Source organism: Tachyglossus aculeatus (assembly GCF_015852505.1).
Source record: "Tachyglossus aculeatus isolate mTacAcu1 chromosome 12 unlocalized genomic scaffold, mTacAcu1.pri SUPER_6_unloc_2, whole genome shotgun sequence".
Classification (NCBI taxonomy): domain Eukaryota; kingdom Metazoa; phylum Chordata; class Mammalia; order Monotremata; family Tachyglossidae; genus Tachyglossus; species Tachyglossus aculeatus.
Genome location: NW_024044829.1, coordinates 11,585,635 through 11,596,116, shown reverse-complemented (window position 1 = coordinate 11,596,116; position 10,482 = coordinate 11,585,635). Strand labels below are relative to the sequence as shown.

The 10,482-nt window shown below is 47.2% G+C and overlaps 1 non-coding gene across 1 annotated transcript; it reads left to right on the top strand.

The window, feature by feature from the left end:
- The first annotated feature begins 7,232 nt into the window (after nt 1-7,232).
- On the top strand, nt 7,233-7,370 carry LOC119921508. Its single transcript, XR_005448543.1, has one exon. It is a non-coding gene; the product is annotated as a small nucleolar RNA SNORA7 (small nucleolar RNA).
- Nucleotides 7,371-10,482: the final 3,112 nt, after the last annotated feature.

The window sequence follows — 10,482 nt, the reverse complement described above, 5'->3', positions numbered from 1 at the left end:
GTAACAACTAGAAAGTTGCTTTGATAGCTGAGTAGATGAGGAGAATGATGAAAAGGCGTTATGTGCAGTCAGGGCGGAAAGCCTTCAAGCCGATTGTGAGTTTTTATTGCTTGCGTAAAGATACAACATGTCAAGAGAGGAGTTTGAGGAGAGGAGATATGTAGGGTGAGCGATGCTTCAGGAAAAGACCAGATGAATAATGATATATGCTTGTGTTTGTGTGTGTACAAGTGAGAATGCAGATATGCGAGCAAATGGATTCAGTTTGGAGGATACCTTTTTTGTTGTTTGTTTGTTTTATGGTATCATCAAGTGTTTATGTGCCAAGTACTGTTCTAAGCACTGGGGTGGATACAGGCTAATCAGCTTGGACATAGTCCATGTCCCATAGGGTGCTCACAGTTCTAATCCGCATTTTTCAAATGAGGTAACCGAGGCACAGAGAAGGTAAGTGACTGACCCCAGGTCACCCAACAGACAAGATGTGGAGATAGAATTTGAGGCCTGGTCGTTCTCTCTACCAGGCTCATTCTCTCGCCATTAAATGGATGAATTTATGTATAAAGTCACTTCTTGTTTGACAATAAAACCATCCAAAAAGTTTCACAACAGTCATGCATATATTTTTCTGTTTTCTGACCTCTCCTATCTGCTATTCATTTTAGGTTCAGTCTCCTCAAACATAAATAGTACTCAAGACTTATTAAGTGCTTACTACGTTCCAAGCAAAATATTAAGTGCTGGGGGAGATTCAAGACAACCTGGTAGAACACTGTTCGTGTCAGAAAAGGGATTCACAGACTAGGTAAGAGGGAAAACAGGTATCGAATCCTTATTTTACTGTTGAGAAACCTGAGTCGTAGAGAAATTAAGTTACTTACACATGACTATGCAGCCGACAAGTGGTAGAGCAGGGATTAGAACCCAGGTCCTCTGACACCCAGGCCTGTGTTCATCCCAATAGCATCCTGCTTCTACACAGTTCGAAACTTGGTGCCTCAATAGAATGTAAGCTCCTTGAGGTCAGTGATCATATATACTAATATCGTGTCCTCGGTAGGTACTCAGGAAATAGAATTGATTGGCTTAGTCCTATTCCTTCACCAACATCAGTGTCTCTAAATTGAAGTCTACCCTGTCTCTTCCTTTGCAGGAAGTCAACATTATTTCCCAGAAATGGTCAGTGTCTCCACGGTGAACTCAAAGATCCTCAGTTGATTCTAACTTTACATCTTCCCTCATCACATGCAGAAAGTCAGTGTTGTCTCCCCAAAATGCCCAATGTCTCCACGGTGAGTGAATTTTTCCTGCTTGGTTTCTCAGAAATCTGGTAGCTGCAGCTAATCCAGGCCACGGTTCCTCCTGGTCTACCTGGCGGCACTGTCTGGGAATCTCCTCATCATCGAAGTCACCGCCCTCGACTGGCACTTCCACACCCCCATGTATTTCTTCCACAGGCACCTGTCCATCCTTGCCCTCTGCCTCATCTCTGTCACTGTCCTCAAATCCGTCATCATATCATTGACTAATAATAGCCCCATCTCCTTCTTGGGCTGTGTGGCTCAGCTCTTACTGGGGATCTTGTTTGGAGCTTCGGGGTATTTTGTCCTCACGGCAATGTCCTAAGACTGCTACACCGCCATCTGTCGCTCCCGGTACTACGAGGTCATCATGGACCAAGAGGCCTGTCAGAAGACAGCTGCCGCCTCCTGGGTCAGCGGAGGGCTCTTAGGGGTTCGATTTTCAACTTTGACTTTCTCTCTGTTCTTCTGCGGGACCAACGGTGTCCAGCAGTTCTTCTTTGATGTCCCCTCCCTGCTGAAGATCACCTGCTCCGAGGACCATATCGCCAACAATGTGAGCAGGACGCTCGGGGTAGCGTTAGCTGTCATATGCTTCGTCTCTATCATCATCATGTACGTGCGCATCTTCCGGGCCATGCTGAGGATGCCAGCCTACGAGAGCCGGGCCAAAGCCTTCTCCTCCTGCCTGCCTTACCTTGCTATTGTTATCATTGTCATTTCGACATACATCCCCTCCCATCCGAAGCCACCCTCAGACTCCTCCTCAATGCTGGACCTGCTGGTGGCTGTGTTCTACGCAGTGGTACCCCCTGCAATGAACCACCTCATCTAGAGCCTGAGGAACCGGGACATGAAGGCCGCATCGGGAGAATCATAAAGGGGAGCTTTTCTCACCCTTTTATCTGGACAAAAACTGTCTCCTTGTATTGATATTGCCACCACTCACCTCACTAAGACACCCTGCAGAGGGGTGCATATGAATAGTTGCCTTTTCTGGCTGAAAGGAGGCTTTCTCAGGGTCCGGAGGCATGTCCGATAATATCTTTGTGTGTTGCACAATTTCATCACAGAAGGCATTGCTCTGGGGTCAATACAAGCTAACGGGTTGGACCCAGTTTACATCCCATTAGGAGCTCAATCTTCATCCTCATTTTACAAAAGAGGGGACTGAAATCACAGAGAAGTGAAAACACTTGCCCAAAGTCCCACAGTAGACAAGCGGCAGAACCGGTATTATTACACAGGTCCTTCTGACTCCCAGGCCTGAGTTCTATCGACTTGCGTATGCTGCTTCTCTTGGGCAAGTCATTTAACCTTCATAATTAACAAAACTATATTTTCGTTTCCAGGCCACTGAAGCTCGCCAAAATCTATCAGTCTCACGTGATGTGGAAAAATTCCCCTCTTGTGTTGCATTGCTTAGTATCAACGTCTTCTTCTGAATAAAGTTTATCTATCTGACTAGCTACTTTTCTTGAGAGTGACCGTGTTATCAGTGCTATGACTTGTGAAGTGACGTAGTGTGATCTAGTAGAAAGAGCATGGGCCTTAGTCATTCATTCATTCATTCAATCGTTTTATTCATTCATTCAATCATATTTATTAAGCGTTTACTGTGTGCAGAGCACTGTCAGAGCGCTTGGGTAGACTGTAAGCTCATCCAAACTGCCAGGCTGTGCCACAGTGCCAAAACCCGGCAGGCGGCTGCCTGATAGCCATGGTTGGGCAGTGGATAACAATAATAATAGTAACGAAAATAATAATATTTGTTAAGCTCTTAGTATGTGCCAGGCACTGTACTAAGCAACGGGGTGGATACAAGCCAATCAGGATGGAGGGGCTTGTGATGGTTGGGATCACTGAAGTGGACAAAACCTCCCTTCTGCAAGCCCCCTTCCTGGTCGTGGGGTGTGACCGTGGTCTGAACCCCAACATAGGTCCCGAGTGTGAGCATCTCCCCATACTAGCTTCTACTATTCCGTCCACCTCCTTGTCCTTCCCTGTCCCTGCACCCCCCACCCTTCACCAAAGTCACTCTCACTGGGGTAGCGTGGGTCTGAGTGGCCCTGACCTCCATCTCCCCTTGGTCGTCTGGGAGGGGCAGGTCACGAAGTCTCCAAAAAGCTGGCTACCACACATGGCACACAAGATGTGCTCAATGAATTGCACTGATGGACTACTGGATGGATGAATGAATGAATGGATGATTGGATAGATGGTTGGATGAGAGGAGATTGATCGGAGCAGTTGGATGGGATCTGTATCCATCTTTGCCTCCTGTCTTCCAATGGTCTTACTTACCCTAAGAATGAGTCTTATTTTCCACCTCTTCGAAGCTTTACTTAAGGACATCTCCTCCAAGAGGCCTTCGCTGACTAAGTCCTCTTTTCCTTTTCTTCCACTTCCTTCTACGTCGCCCTAACTTGGTGTCTTTATTCATTCCCTTCCCACACCCGTATCAATTATGTGCATAACCATAATATTTTTATTCATGCTAACGCCTGTCTCCTACTCCAGTCTGTAAGTTCACTGTGGGCAGAGAATGTTTCTGTTATATTGTTATACTGTACTTTCCCAAGTGCTTACTACGGTGCTCTGCCTACCGTAAGCACTCAATACATGTGATTGACTGACTCCTAAATTATTTTTATTAATCATCATCATCCTCAGTCAAAGGTATGTATTGAGCACTTACTATGTGCAGAACACTCTATTAAAATTTTGGGAGAGTACAATACAACAAAATCAGCTACCATGTTCTCTGCCCATAACAAACTAGAAGTCTAGAAGACTACCTAATTGAATATTTGGCCAGCCCACTGAATAAAATCACCCAGATCTGGGACAGCTGGGGGGCTGAAATGTCTTGGATATTAGATCGGGATTCCACAGGCTATCCCTCTTACCCCCAATACTTTAGGAAAAATAAAAGCAATGCAGGAAATCACTGTGGTCCATCCTTCCCGATTCTAATCCCGGCTTTGCCACTAGTCTCTTCACTTCTCTGGGTAAGTCTCTTCACTTCTCTGGCCCTCAGTTACCTCATCTGCAAAATGGGGATTGAGACTGTGAGTCCCACGTGAGACAGAAGACTGTGTCCAACCCAATTTGCTTGTATCCACCCCCGTGCATAGTACAGTGCCTAGCACAAAGAGAATGCTTAACAAATACCATAATAATTATGATGATGATGATAATTATTATTAACCCCCCGGAAGATACCTTAGAAAGGAATTACAAGATCTCTCTAAATATACTGTTGCAAGACTCTGCAGGGGGTAGCTGGATCTAATCCAGGATGTATAAATTCATGGGCTCCTGATCAAAATCATAATTCATTATAATAATCATAATTATCAACATTATCATTGTAGTCTTTATTAACAGTTTACATGCAAAAGGCTGAGACAAGTGCTGAGTAGAAACAAAATGATAAGCTCAGATAAAGTCCCTGGCCGTAAGAGGCTCAGAATATAAGAGAAAGAGAAAGCATGCATCAAATCCTCGTGTTAGAGAGAGATCCAGAGAGTTCAAGGTGGTCACCCAAGGTCACACAGCTGGTCAATGGAAGGGTTGACATTAGAACTCAAGTGCCAAGGCTCCCAGTGGCATGATTAATCCCCTCTAAATTGTAAGCTCCTTGTGGGCAGGAAATGTGCCTACCAAATCGTCTCTTTATATTCCCCTCCAATCTCTGTCCTCCCCTTGATTTTCCCATCACCATAGGTGACCCACCATTCTTCCTGTCTCACAAGCCCATAACCTTGGCATTATCCTCAACTCCTCTCTCCCATTCAACCTACAAATTCAATCCATCACTAAATCCTGTCATTTCCACTTCACAGCATGGATAAAATCAGACCTTTCCTCTCCATCCGAACTGCTACCATGTTAATCCAATCCCTTATTCTAGTCCACCTTGTTTGCTTTATCAGTCTTCTTGCTGACCTCCCATGTCTCCTGTTTCTCCCCACTACAGTCTATAATTCACTCTGCTGCCTGGATCATTTTGCTATAAAAACTTTAAGTCTATGTTTCCCCACTCCTCGAAAACCTCCAGCGTTTGTTTGCACATGCATCTCTGCATCAAACGGAAACTCCTTACCACTGGCTTTAAAGTACTGAATAACTTGTCCCCTCGTACCACACCTCGCTACTCTCCTACTACAACCTAGACAGAATGCTTCGCTCCTGTAATAAAGATGATTGATTGACTGATGGATTGAATATCAGCACAAGGAAGCGGACATTTCGGTCTAGAGAGGGGTCTGAGGGAATCTCCTTCTTAAGACTGTCCACAGAGCAGCTTTCAAGTCCCGGTTCCACAGGCTGTAGATGAGGGGGTTCAGGGCCGGGGGCATAACACCGTAGAATACGGCAGCAGCAGGTCGAACACCAAGGAAGAATGTGAGGGCGGCTTGAGATAGCCAAATACGCCTGTGGAGAGGACGATGGGGTCGAGGACGAGATGGGGCAAGCAGATGGAGAAATCTTTGTTCCGGCCCTTGGCGGCTGACATCCTCAGAAGGACCCAGAAGATGTGCACGTACGAGGCGATGATGGAAATTGAGCCTACGACACCTATGGTTAGCCCAAATGTCACGTTCACGTCGATAGCTGAGTGGTCTTAAGAGCAGGTGATCTTCAGCAGGGCGGGGATGTCAGAGAAGAACTGCTGGACAATGTTGGACCCTCAGAAAGACACGAAGATCGAAGCTGAAAACAAGACCCCGAAGAGCCCTCCACTGAGCCAGGAAGCAACCACCATCTTCCCACATGCTCCTGGTTTCATGACGACCTCGTAGCTTAGGGGGAGGCAGATAGTGCCCTAGCGGTTGTAGGACAACGCCATGAGGACGAAAAACTCCTAGGCAGTAAACAGGACCACCAGGAAGAGCTTGAGTGGCACAGCTTAAGAAGGAGATGGATCAGCAGTTAGTCAAACAGATGGTGACAGATTTGGGGATAGTGACAGAGATGAGGCAGTGGTCGATAAGGGGCAGGTTCCCGAGGAAGACGTATATGGGGGTGTGGAGGCTCCGGTCGAGGACAGTGACGGCGACAGTGCGGAGATTCCCCATCAGGGTCGCCAGGTGGACCAGGAGGAACAGCGCAGCATGGACCAGTTGCAACTCCCGGACCTCTGAAAATCCCAGCAAGAGGAATTTCCTCACCGTAGAAATGCTGGACATTTTGGGGGGATGATGACAACGTCTTGCACAGGAAAAGGGAAGACTTCAATTTGCAGGCCTTGATGGCGTCGATAAAGGAATCAACATTAATTCCCATAGGAGTAAATGAATCGCTTGTACGTTCCGAGCACCTACAGAGTTCAGTAATATCAGTACAAATGATCCCTGCTGTTAAAGAATTCCAAGCTCACAGTCTTGTTGGAGTGGCATAGTGAAGTGAAAAGGGCACAGTCTTTGGAGTCTGATGACCTGGGTTCTAATTCTGGCTCTGCAACTTGCCTCTTGTGTGACCTTGGACTTAACTTCTCTGAGCACCAGATTCTTCATTAAAAAAAACGGAAATTCAAGGCCTCAGTTCATCCTCGCTACTGGAAATGTGATCGCAGTATGGAGTAAACACTATGTCCTACCTGATTACTGTGCATCTCCTCCTCTACATACTACTGTGGTTGGTGTATAATTAGCATTTATCACGAGACACAAGCATTATTATTATTTGAGGAGAGAGTAACCTAAAATTAATTGCAGATAGGAGACGCCCAAAGAGCATGGAGATGAACTTGGATGATGTGAAATTTTGTAGGTCAATCAACGTATTTGTCGAGCAGTTCCTATATACAGAACACTGTCCTAAATGCTCAGGAAAGTCGAACATGATGGAGTTGGTTAGTACATTCCCTGACTACGACGAGCTTACAGTATAGAAGTGATTTTATACTCAAACTAATATCCTCAGCCCCTCTCAGGATCGTACCTGGAGAGTTTCCAGTATTCTACCAGTCTCGGCTATGGGAGGGAGAGTCAAGCAGAGGCCTACACATTCCATTCCTAGCTGGAGCAGTTGCTAGCAAGTGTCAGGCAATCTGCTACAAGTCAAATCTCACCTGCGCTGGGAAGCAACGGCATGGGAGAGAGTCGAGGGTGGAGACTCAGATTTACTGCATGGAAGAAGGCAATGGAAAACCACTGCCAAATGTTTGCCAAGAAGGCTTTATGGGTAAACTACAAGTAGTCATTCTGGTATATGCATCCATAATAATAATGATAATAATGATAATAATAATAACATTTGTTAAGCGCTTACTATGTGCCAAGCACTGTTCTAAACTCTGAGATGGATACAAGATGATCAGGTTGTCCCACGTGGGGCTCACAGTCTTAATCCCCATTTTAAAGATGAGGTAACTGAGGCTCAGATAAGTTAAGAGATTTGCCCAAGGTCACATGGCAGACATATGGCGGATCGGGGATTGGAACCCATGACCTCTGACTCCCAGGTCCATTCTCTTTCCACTGAGCCACGCTTCTTGGTAAACATAAAGAAGTGGTTTACTATTGCCTCCTTCATTCATTCATTCAATCATATTTATTGAGTGGTTACTGTGTGCAGAGCATTGTACTAAGCGCTTGGGAAGTACAAGTTTGCAACATATAGAAACGGTCCCTACCCAACAGCGGGCTCACAGTCTAGAAGGGGGAGAGACAACAAAACAAAACATATTAACAAATTAAAGTAAGTAAATAAACAGAATAGTAAATATGTACAAGTAAATAAATACAGTAATAAATATGTACAAACATATATACAGGTGCTGTGGGAAGGAGGTATGGCGGGGGGAGGGGGAAGGGGAGGGGGAAGAGGGGGAGAGGAAGGAGGGGTCTCAGTCTGGGAAGCCCTTTTCACTCCTTCCACGCAGTGAAAATTGGAGTCTCTGCTGTTGTCTTTGATCCACATTTTGATCATTTGTTCAGCTGCCGTTGACTCTTTCCCATGCCGCTGCTGCTTAGCACAGGTACATGAACTTTGTGTGACGCTACTACTTAGACCTTTCTGTTATGGGTAACCCTAGCGAGAGTATCTTTCAATGGCACGGCTCTAAGCTTCATTGGTATACGCAAACTCTCCTGCCACGGTAAGGCGTTGATTCGTAGGAGAACTTCCGTTCAGAAAAATTGATTATGACACCGGGGTTTTTCCAAGAATCAGTCACGCTCTCTCATCCCTGATAATCACTTTCCCACTGAAAACGTTTTTGACATACAGGAACCACTAATAGCCGAAGTGATGTAGCATCCGAGTCTCGCGGGTGGTTGGATGGGGATGTTGGAGGGAGGAGAGCTGTGATGGTGATGATGTCACTGGTGGATAGAGTACGGGCCTGGGAATCAGAAAGACCTCGTGCCCCTTAAAGTGGGTTCTCTGATTCGAATCTGTTTAGGCCGGCAAGCCATATCCAGCTTCCATCACCTGAAGCCCGTGTGTAGTAGCAACCTGTATGGCTGCTGTCACGCGGTAGACGAATGCCACTCCCGTACGAGTATCCACCGCAGTGAACGCGTATCTCTTTCCCTGGCTTAGGAGCAGGGGCCCTATGTTGACCATAGGGCCGAGAATTCATTTGCATACAAGGTTTACAATCTTCCAAGAATTCACGTACCTCCCTGTACGTTCCTTCCCACCCCGGTCCCCAGAGGGTTTGGTACGTGGCATCTACCCCGCTATGAGCTAGTGCCTTGAATACACTCTGGATGGCGTTGGTGGGCCGTGCCTCCCGCACTTGTGCGAGTGCGTCTGCCTCCACGTTCCCGGGGTCTCTGGTTAGCTGGCACATGGTACACGGTGAGGAGGGTCTCCCGGGCTCTTAATATTCGAGCGATGCCACGTGCCACATCTCTTTTCCCATATCTCGCCCCGTCCTTCCATCCTCTCCTTGGCTTCCCACACCCCAGCCATGGGGCTAGGCTACTGTATATGGCCCACGAGGCTGTTGTCAAGGCATCTACATCAGGGTGCGTGGTTAGGAGCATCCACACCGCCCTGAGTTCAGCCCATTGGCTGGACAGACGAACCCCTTCTTCCCAGACGTTGGTGCACAAGGTGAAGGAGGGGTGACTGCAACTGCAGCCCACGTACTCGGCTGACCCGTCAGTGCAGTTGGCTGCACCCCCTTCCCCTTCTCCACAGGCCGGTTCTAGCAAATTGGTACCGAGGGGATTGAGACAGGGGGTCCAGGGTCTTCAAATGTCATCACCCCCAATACACATTCGGGCACCGTTGTGCTGAGTACCTAATAGGTGACAGGGGCCATCCGCCCCACACCCAATCAGAGGGTGGTTCTCACGGCGGAGGTGCTGTGCCGCCCAAACCCTGCGATCCACATCCTCGACTCCGCTCTCTCATTCACCCCTCACATCCAAGCCGTCACCAAAACCTGCCGGTCTCAGCTCCGCAACATTGCCAAGATCCGCCCTTTCCTCTCCATCCATACCGCTACCCTGCTCATTCAAGCTCTCATCTTATCCCGTCTGGACTACTTCATCAGCCTTCTCTCTGATCTCCCATCCTCTTGTCTCTCCCCACTTCAATACATACTTCATGCTGCTGCCCGGATTATCTTTGTCCAGAAACGCTCTGGGCATATTACTCCCCTCCTCAAAAATCTCCAGTGGCTACCAATCAATCTGCGCATCAGGCAGAAACTCCTCACTCTGGGTTTCAAGGCTGTCCATCACCTCGCCCCCTCCTACCTCACCTCCCTTCTCTTCTTCTACAGCCCACCCCGCACCCTCCGCTCCTCTGCCGCCAATCTCCTCACCGTACCTCATTCTCGCCTGTCCCGCCATCGACCCCCAGCCCACCTCATCCCCCGGGCCTGGAATGCCCTCCCTCTGCCCATCCGCCAAGCTAGCTCTCTTCCTCCCTTCAAAGCCCTACTGAGAACTCACCTCCTCCAGGAGGCCTTCCCAGACTGAGCCCCTTCCTTCCTCTCCCCCTCGTCCCCCTCTCCATCCCCCCATCTTACCTCCTTCCCTTCCCCACAGCACCTGTATATATGCATATATGTTTGTACATATTTGTTACTCTATTTATTTATTTATTTATTTATTTATTTATTTATTTATTTATTTATTTGTTTGTTTGTTTATTTTACTTGTACATATCTATTCTACTTATTTTATTTTGTTAGTATGTTTGGTTTTGTCTC